Consider the following 9618-nt stretch of genomic DNA (forward strand, 5'->3'; position numbering starts at 1 on the left):
GCCCACAGAGCAGCCACTGGCCATGCCCAAGGCCCAGTCCCGTCCAGCTGTGGTTCAACCAAGCTCATCTCCAACGTCCTCCTCAACACGTAGGGGCTCACAGTGGCACAAGCCCACCCGGCCATTTGTTTGTCTTCTTTTCACAAAAGCAAATGATCAAAAATTGTTTTTAGTTAGGTTTATTGAGGTGCAATTTACATGTACTGAAATTCACTCATTTTCACATACAGTTCCATGAGTTTTGGCAAACACAGTTTTGTGTCGCCGCCACCACAGCCATCACATAGAACCGTTCCTTCACCTCCCCAATGCTGTGCGTGGCCGCAGCCCCCCGCCCCAGGGACCCGTTTCCCGAGCGTCACACAAATGCACCGTGCAGCCTGCAGGCTCTCGGGTTGGTGGATTGCTGCACTGGCGATTCGTCCTTTCACTGCCGAGCAGAGCCGCTGTGCAGCTGTACCACGGCTGGTGTGTTCCGTCACCAGCTGTGGGACATTCAAGTTGTGTCTGGTTTTGGAGGTCGTATAATCATCAAGAGCTATAAGCATCGTGTAAAGTTTCTGTGTGCGTGTACGTGCATCTTCAGCATCCATCTGGCTTTAGGTGTGTTTAAGGCGAGTAACAGATGGACACTCCGGACTGCGAGTCTGGGGGCCCTGGAAGAGGAGGGAGATTTTCTCCATCTGTCATCATCAGGTTAACCTGTCGGTTCGACAGGGCTGGTCACGGCAGGAGCCTGTCATTATTTCCATGAAGACATTCATAGAGCAAGGATTCAAATCACTCTATTTTTCTAAGAAAAGTGGGGAAGGAAAGACAGTGTCACACAGCCGCCGTTGCAGGTGCGAGGGTTTCAGCTCTGTGAGCGGGGGCTGACCCTGGGTGAAACATGACTTCAGTGATCCAGTGTGTTCCTTCCCCACCTCCCTTCCTTCCCCTCCCTCCCCTCGCTCTTTCCCTTCCCCCTCCCCCTCCCTTCCCCTCCCTCCCCCTCCCTTCCCCTCCCTCCTCCTCCTCCCCCTCCTCCCCCTCCCTCCCCTCCCTCCCTCCTCTCCTTCCCCCTCCCCGTCCCTCCCCCTCCCTTCCCCTCCCTCCCTCTCCCTCCCCTCCCTCCCTCTCCCTCCCCTCCCTCCTCCCCCTCCCTCCCTCCTCCCCCTCCCCCTCCCTCCTCCCCCTCCCCCTCCCTCCTCCCCCTCCCCCTCCCCCTCCCTTCCACCTGAGTCTCCGACAGGTGCTGACGCAGCTCCTACTTCCTGGCAGACGCTGGGCCATCCCCCAGGGCTCCAAATGTGGGTGAGCTCACAGGCTCACATTCCCGTGGGCAGGTAAATATTTAAACAAATGCCACTGACAGCAGCGGTTACTGTGATCAGTGTGGACACACAGTTCCATGCAGGCCCCGGGCCGGGGTCAGCTCAGCCAGAGAAGTCAGGAAGGATGGGGTCCTGGGTTGGAGCCTCAGAAAACCAGGGGAATCAGAGCGGGTGGTCCGAGGGGGCCCTGCTGCTGTGTGTTCAGGGAGCTGACTGCTGGAGCACACAGTGGGACCGTCGGGGTGCACAGTGGGGAGTCTCACCAGAGCCTGGCGGGGTGGGTGGCTTTGTCCTCTGCTCTCGGGACAGGATGTCATCACACAGTGAGGTCCTAGGATTAGACCGGGGGTGAACCGTGAGGCCGAGGCTCTGGGTTGCTGACTGGCAATGAGCCAGGAGAGGAGAGCAGGGGCAGCACCAGGAGGGCAGTCGGAGGATGGACTCGCCGGGCTGTGACCACCCGAATGGGGGATGGCGAGGGCCCTGGTTTCCAAGTGGGGGCCAGTGGTTCCAGGAGAGTGGGGAACAGGAAACAAGGGCTGGTTGAAAGGAGAAGGCGAGTTTCACTGTAGACCTGGCTTGACGTGGGAAGATCCTCCTGACATTTACGTCTGCACAGACGTGAGTTCCCATCACCAGAGCGTTCATGCTGAGGCTTGCACAACCACGGGTCAAGGTTGGGGAAGAGGCCATCCGTTTGTGGGTTGGAAGCCAGAACCAATGATCTTTAGAAAGTCTTCCAACTTTTAAGATTCTGTGGTGCTAGAGAAGCAGTAAAAAAAGCTATTTCATCGCCTGTTGATCTCTCTGGACAGATTTTCAATACCACTATGACATATACCGTGGAAAAGAAGACAGGTAGAAAACAGGAGTCAGAAGCAAATGCACAGTTTTTATGCATGGGTTGACTGCTGTGCGTTTGCCTCATGTACATTTTTACGTGAGACTGTTTCTATCCAGAACTGTAGCTGCTGTTCAGCACATCCACACTCAGCACCAGCCTGCCACAGCAGGGGTCCTGACATGGCCAGCCCGTGGGCGTGTGTGCAAACAAAAAGCAGGAGGCCGTGACTTGTAACAAAATGATTACTGTTTTCCGTTTAGTGCAGTATCTATCCTATTACTGCAAAGCAGCCGTTTATAAATCCTTTGCAAGGCAACAGGGCTGAGGAAAGTTAAATATCCATCTAAGTATAACATCAGTATGTAAACAGATTGATGAATTGCTAGATTGCTAGGATATAAAACATATGGAACTGCAAATAACGCTCTGAGGAGCTGGGGTGATTTTAGCATTTCGTGAAAGCTGAGAACCAGGCAGAGTCCCACCAGCTGATGAAACTTCCCGAGGTGGCTCCGTTTTGCTCTCGAGGCTATGTGGGACAGTCAGCATCTCACCATTAACGGTACCACTTTATAAATTATTTCTCTCCTGAGCAGAGTGAACGGTGAGTGTGAACGTGAAGAGAACGCAAGAGGCCTGGGGAGTGGGAGCCGGGGGTGGGTTCCGGGCTCTGTGCGGCTCAGCGGCTCCGGGAGGTTTGACCTGGTCTTGCTGGGTGGGGGTTTCTCCCCTCGGTCCCGAGTCCTTCTGTGGAGCCATCGAGCATCACGTGTTAACCCAGTGGTGACTCAACTCTTCACAGCGTCTGCGGCAGGAGCTCACCCCTGGGTTACTCGGGCAGATCCCCTCCCTGTGACTGGCTCTCTTGGTGGCCCCCTCACCCACACCGGGAGTGGGGGGCTTTGGTGGGGGTCCTCTATGTTCCTTCACGACTTAAAGGACTTCAGGCTAAGTCTACACTGTCAGAATAGAGCAGAGAATTTTCCAGTGAATTTGAGCAAGAAAGGCAGCCAGTTCGGAAAATTATTAAGACTTCATTTAATGTGTGTTCTGCAAATCTGACCTGAATTACCCAAAAGGAAAAAACTTGCCACGCAGAGCTCAGAGGGGACCACGGGGTGGCCTGGGACTCACGGTTATCATCAGGAGGGCTGAGAGTGTGAAACGTGCACCCCAGCCCAGCTTACACCCGTCACGGAACGCGCCTGGGGCCTTGAGCAGGACGGGCCTGGGGCTTCCCAAGGCCCCCAGGAGGCAGCACTGCCCCCACCCAGCCTTGGCTGCTCTGGGAGGCTGGCGCTGTCCCCGTGCTGGGAGCTGAGGGGCCGGGAGGAGGCTGGAAAATGGCTGGAGAAGGGGCCGCCATCCCCATCCACAGGCCCCTCTGCTGCCCGCTGCTCCAGCCAAGGGAGTGCGTGTTCAGTTAGCTCGCAGGGGGCTGAGGATTTGTTCTCCCTTCCTCAGGTATTTACCCCATCCCTGGGCCCCTCACCCTGGGAGCTTCTCCTTGTCCACATCTTGCTGGACCCAGGAGCTGTCGCCAGGCCTGACGGATCCACCGGGGGAGGAGGAGGGAGCTATGAGCCCCTTGTAGGGCCTGCGGGCCGAGGCTCATCCACAGAGGTAAGAAACTGGACAAGGAGGACAGACTTAGGTCCCTGCTCTGCAAGATCCTGGGAATTCAGAGGCGACGGGAGGGCAAGAAGCAGCCGTACCCTCAGCGGCTGGACGTGAAGGCACCTCCCAGGGGAGGATCTGGGCCCTGTGCGGTTCACAGCATGGATGGGAGCCACGTCAGTGGCTCCTACGGCCCATGACCTTTGGCAGGAAGAGGGTGTGTTTGCTTGGGCCTGACGCAAGGTGGCAAGTCCACCAGACAGAGCCCCTGGAGGCCAGCTCCACACGGATGACAGCTGGGAAGCCATGTGGGGTCATCCTGGCCGAGCCCCTTCATCCCCAGGAAACGGGCCTCCAGCCACCGAGCGCGTCGTGGAGCAGAGGGTCGGGCCTTTCTGACTTTTCAGCTGCCTTGGCTGTGTTCACCTTTGGCATTGAGTCTTCGTGTTTTGAAACCGTTGCTGAGAAGTTCCCTGAGCACTGACCTTCACACGCAGATACCAAGAAATCCTGGGCCACAGCGTCCGCCAACCAGGACAAGGACGGCCGAGGGGAATGATAACAACAACATCTGGAGCCTCTGCGTGTGCTTTTCCACCCCCCACGCCAGCTCCCCTTCTCCAGGGCCCGCGCCTCTGGGTCAGAGAAAAGAATGCAGGCCTTGGGGGCAGAGAAACTGTGGCCGGGTCTGCTTCCCGCTGCTCGCAAACTGTGCACATGAGGTGTGCGGCCGCCATGTGGAAGCTGAGCTCCCATCTCCTCGGGTGTAAAAAGGACACAAACAACGAGGCAATAACTGCTTTCTAAGTGCTTCACAAGGGTTCCCCCTAAATCCTCAGAAGATCCCATTTTCAGATGGAGAAACTGAGGCCCAGAAAGGCTAATAGCTTCTCCGAGGCATCAAACTCGAGGTCAGATGGGCGGTCAGACGGTGCCTGAAATCACAGCAGCATCGTGTCACCGTGAGGCACCTCCCTCTGAAATGTCCCTTTTGGGCTGAAAGAAGCAAACGCCCTTTAACCCTTTCACAAGCTGTGTGAGGTTCAGCTCTCTCCGTTAGGACGTTCTTGGAGGAGAAGGGAGAACAAGCCCTGCTGTGTTGGCTGTGACTCCTGTACAAAGCTTGTAGTGGGATTAACCTAGAAGTGCAGACATAAATTCAGGAAAGCACTAGAAGACATAACCCTGCGCACGGTGTTTTGCAAATAATACAAGTTCAATAAATATATGCTGATTGTGTGCTTAGAAAAGTTAGTTCTCCGATACTCTGGTGGAGAGCCTACAAGTCCCGGAAAGGAAAACAGACGCTGCAGATAGCTCCAGTGTTCTACTCCAGGAGAAAACAAACAGGCCCCGAGTTACGGCAACAGGACAGCGGGACCTCTGGGAACTCCAGAAGCACAGCCGTTACTTTGGCCAACGGCGCAGGTTCTAGAACTCGCCATGGCGCCCGTGGTGACGGCACCGGCATGTTTGCTCCAACAAGATTAGTAGATTGTGCCTCTTAGATTAAGCTTTTCATACAAGGACGTTGTATCAGATTCACCTAAAACAAAGCAATGGCAACTCTGCCTTCCGGATGTGGTGGCTTTCAGTCTCCAAGCCCACCTACCCCAGAACCTCAAGAGCAAGCGTGCAAAATAAACAGAGCAGACCTTGTTATCCGGGTCTTTATAGGGGTGCAGTGGGGGGTTTGTGTATCTCGCCTGCACCCAGCAAAGTGGCTCAATGGATCATGACACAGCTCACAGTGAGGGCTGTGGCAGACCCTGCTCTCAGCACTTCCCACGTTTGACTCGCTTTTAGGAGGAGCACAGCTTGGCTGTGCCAAGGGTGTGAGATGGACCCCTGACCAAATGCCCCGGACAAGTGACTACAGCACGTTGGTCTCCGTTTCACCACCCAGGAGATGGGACAGTCCTTATGTGAACCTTGAAGAGTCCACACTGCTGAGCTCCTGGCTCAGCAATGGCTCACAGGGAGCACTCAGACAGGAACGGCTCACAGGGAGCACTCAATCAGGGAAGGCTCACAGGAAGCACTCAGTTGGCAACAGCTCACAGGGAGCACTCAGTTGAGACTGGCTCACAGGAAGCACTCAGTTGACTCACAGGGAGCACTCAGTCAGCACAGCTCATAGGGAGCACTCAGCATGGTTCACAGGGAGCACTCAGCAATGGCTGACAGGGAGCACTCAGTCAGCCCATTGCTTCCTCCTCGATTCGGCAGCAAATCAGCATGATTACTTTGCCAGCAACGGGCTGAAGTTAGAGGCCTGAGCAAGTGTGGGCTCTGGGCTGAGCGGGGGGCAGGACTAAGAGCTCCTTCTACAGCAGCTCCTTGGTAATGGCAGGATGAGGTAGAAAATTACTGGCATCATAAATTGCTTTTCCGATAAAGGTTTTGTCTGGCTTTTAAAAAGCTGTGTCAGACTGAGAAAATCTCTCTACATTTTTAATTGTGGATGATTTTGCACGAGAAAAACCTCCCAGTGAAAATGGTCTAATGAACTGTGCTTCTTCTGACTTTGGCAAAGCTGTTTCATCCTGAATGAGTGCATAAAAACACACACGACTGGTATTTGCTGTTACACCAAAGTGTGAGAGAGTTTACACTAAAGCACAGGTGGACAATCGGTGCCAGGGCAGCTGCTCCTGCCAGGTGCTCGCCCAGCGGAGCGGGAATGGGGTCGGCTCCCTCCGCCGGTGGGCCCAGGACCCTCACGTCTCCAGGACCGGCCCTCACCACGGGAAGGCGGACGGGGGCCAGCGTGTGGAAACCGCCAGGAGGTGCTCTGTGCCGTCCTGGGTGGGAGCACCTCAGAACGCGTTTGCGCTCCGCTGAGGTGTGATTCCAACACATGTGGCTTCCAAGCCCTCAGCACGTTCGAATCGGTAATCAGAAGTGGGGAGGCAGAAGGAAGGAAATTGCTAGGATCTTGCACGTATTTATTTTATTCCAACGACCCCCAGTGCCGGCCGGTGCCAGTTGCCGTTCCTTAAAGGTGGTGGGACAGACGCAGGGCAGGAGCCGCGGCCGGGGGCTCTGCCCATCCCCAGCGTGGGGGCCCAGCCCAGTCACTCCACTTTCTCATCCGGGAGACGAAGGCAGCAACGGGACACCCGGCAGAGCCTGTCAAGGCTCATGGAGCAGGCCTGGTGTTCAGCGGGCACTCACCAAACACCAGACCTCGAAAGGCTCCCATCCTTAGGGACAAATCCTGGTTTTTTCAGGTCGCTCGTGTTCATTTGTTCATTCACTCAACACGTTAAGCACATATTACGAGCCAGGCAGCGGGCAGCTGCTAATTATCAACCGCAAACAAGCCACGGCCCTGCCCAGCTAGGGGCTCCCCGCCCCGGAGAGGAGCAAACGCTACATTCACGGCAGGGCAGGGAGCACCAGGAAACCGTCTGTGGGAGCACAGCTGTGGGGGTTCCTACCGTACCCCAGCCCGGAGAAGGCAGGTGGCCTTCAGGGGGAGTCCGGAAGGGTGAGGACGCGAGAGGGGTGTCCAGTGAGGGGCTCGGCGGAGGGCGGCCGGGGGCCCTGCTGCCCGGGTGGGTGTGAGGCGGTTGGGAGGCCTGGAGGCTGGGAGAGCCAGGGCAGCCCCTGTTGAAGGCTCAGGGCTCGCGGACAAGGCCAGACCCTCATTGTCACAGCCCATGAGGGCCATGCCAGTCCAGAGGCCAAAGAAGACAACGAGCATTTTCTGATACATGAACTTTTATTCAGGGCTTACTTACAGGGTGAGAAGTCGTGGAGAGATCATGACAGCTCTCTCAGGCCGGGCAGGCATCGCGTTCGCAGGGAAGATGACCCAGAAATGCAAAAAGGGCAGAAAGCCTTTTATAAGGGTTTAAGACAAAGGCCTTCCTAAGGGTGGGGGGAGCACAGATGCAGGAACAGGTCACTCTGACCTGGGGGCTGGTGCAGGAAGGACTAGAATAGCACTTGGACAATTACATTTTACTCTTTTTGTGAGACTAAGAGCCTCTCACCTCCTGCCTGCTTCCCATCAAGTTACAAGTTAAGGTCAATTTACCCTTTTTCTCTTTACTGGCTTAGAACGACAATAGGTTAAACATTTAGCTGCCTGGGTCATGCAGACTGCTGTGCACCAAGGATCTGCAGGCCTGTTTTGCTCGGGCCGTGGATTGCTGCACTCATCGGTGACTTTCCCCATCCCGGAGTCATTCCTGTGTCCTCCGTGTCCTTTCAAGTCCATCGGAAGCTTTGATGTCCCTCCTCTCCCTGCCTCACACACACACATGAGCGTAAACGAGGCCCCCACCTCTCCTGGAGCACGAGGCAGCCCTGGGCCCCGGGGAAGGACGGTGATTCTAACCAGCTGCTGCTTGCGGCTCCCAGAGTCTCGGGTCTCTCTTCCTGCCCCGGGGCTGGGCACGTGAGAGGACGGCCTCGCGGGCCCCGTCGGGTGCTGGCCGCCCCGCGCTCTCGGCCACCAGAACATGTGGGCGCCTTCGCCGGACGCTGGGCTCACGGGGCTCTGAAATGGAGGTTGGGAGAGACGGTCAAGGTTGGAAAGTTCAGTCCGTCTCGTCTGATTGCTGAGCAGTGATCGCCGGGACCGAGTGGCAGGACGGTGGGGACAGAGAAAAGGTTTCCGAAGGTGGAAACTCACGCCTTCCTCCTGGTTATGCTGGTAAATACAGGCTCCGATTTCTAGATTTAATTCTAGCTCTAGAAAGAAGGCGAGGGAGCCGGTTAGGCATCTGCAGGCAGGCGGCTTGTACCTTGTTTACTCTTAGATGAGCAGGTGCCTGCACCGTTTACTCCTGACAAAGACCCTAGGGCTGCTTGTTTGCCAGACGTGGGCGAAGTCTCGGGCGTCTCAGGCGGAGCCGCCTGCTGGGGCGACGATCACATCCCATCACCCTGGCCCCGGCCCCTCCTGTGGTCAGAGTCAAGGACTGCCCAGTTTTAACCCGACTGCCCCTCACCACAGGAGAAAATGTGGTGGTGCAGGTGCCTCTGCTGCCGGCTGCCTGCCACACACTACCGAGAGGACGAGCAGGCGCCACTCTGGGGAGGATGGTCAGGTGGACCCAGGCTGCGCCCGCACTGAACCAAGGGCCAAGGCAGAGTCTCTGACCACAACCCCAGAGGCCTCCCAGCAGCAGCCACAGGGCCGTGGAGCATGGTGGAGCACAGTGGAGCACAGCAGAGCATGGTGCAGCACAGAGGAGCATGGCTGAGCACGGAGGAGTGCAGCGGAGTGTGCAGGAGCACAGCAGACCATGGAGGAGCATGGCAGAGCACAGAGGAGCACAGTGGAGCATGGTGCAGCACAGAGGAGCATGGCTGAGCACAGAGGAGTGCAGCGGAGTGTGCAGGAGCACAGAAGACCATGGAGGAGCATGGCAGAGCACAGAAGAGCACAGTGGAGCATGGTGCTGCACAGAGGAGCATCGCTGAGTGCGGAGGAGGGCAGCAGAGCATGCAGGAGCACAGCAGACCATGGAGGAGCACGGCGGAGTGCAGAGGAGCATGGCAGATCATGGAGGAGCATGGTGGAGCACGGAGGAGCACGGCGGAGCACGGAGGAGCACGGTGGAGCACAGAGGAGCATGGTGGAGCAAGGAGGAATACAGTGGAACATGGTGGAGCACAGAGGAACATGGTGGAGCACAGCAGACCATGATGGAGCACAGCAGAACACAGTGGAGCATGGAGGAGCATGGCAGAGCATGGTGTAGTGCAGAGGAGCACAGCAGAGCACAGTGGAGCATGGTGGAGTAGGGAGGGGCACATTGGAGCATGGAGGAGCATGGCAGAGAGGAGCACAGCAGAGCACAATGGAGCACAGCAGAGCATGATGGA

At 56.7% G+C, this 9618-nt stretch overlaps 1 long non-coding RNA gene across 1 annotated transcript; it reads right to left on the reverse strand.

Annotated features, from left to right (window-relative positions):
- Nucleotides 1–229: 229 nt before the first annotated feature.
- On the reverse strand, nucleotides 230–3934 carry LOC119507156. Its single transcript, XR_005211148.1, has 3 exons — nucleotides 3650–3934; nucleotides 1217–3111; nucleotides 230–793 (listed from the first exon to the last, which is right to left on the reverse strand). It is a non-coding gene; the product is annotated as an uncharacterized LOC119507156 (long non-coding RNA).
- Between the last annotated feature and the right edge of the window lie 5684 nt (nucleotides 3935–9618).

The sequence above is a fragment of the Choloepus didactylus genome, chromosome 12, assembly GCF_015220235.1.
Source record: "Choloepus didactylus isolate mChoDid1 chromosome 12, mChoDid1.pri, whole genome shotgun sequence".
In the NCBI taxonomy this organism is placed as follows: domain Eukaryota; kingdom Metazoa; phylum Chordata; class Mammalia; order Pilosa; family Megalonychidae; genus Choloepus; species Choloepus didactylus.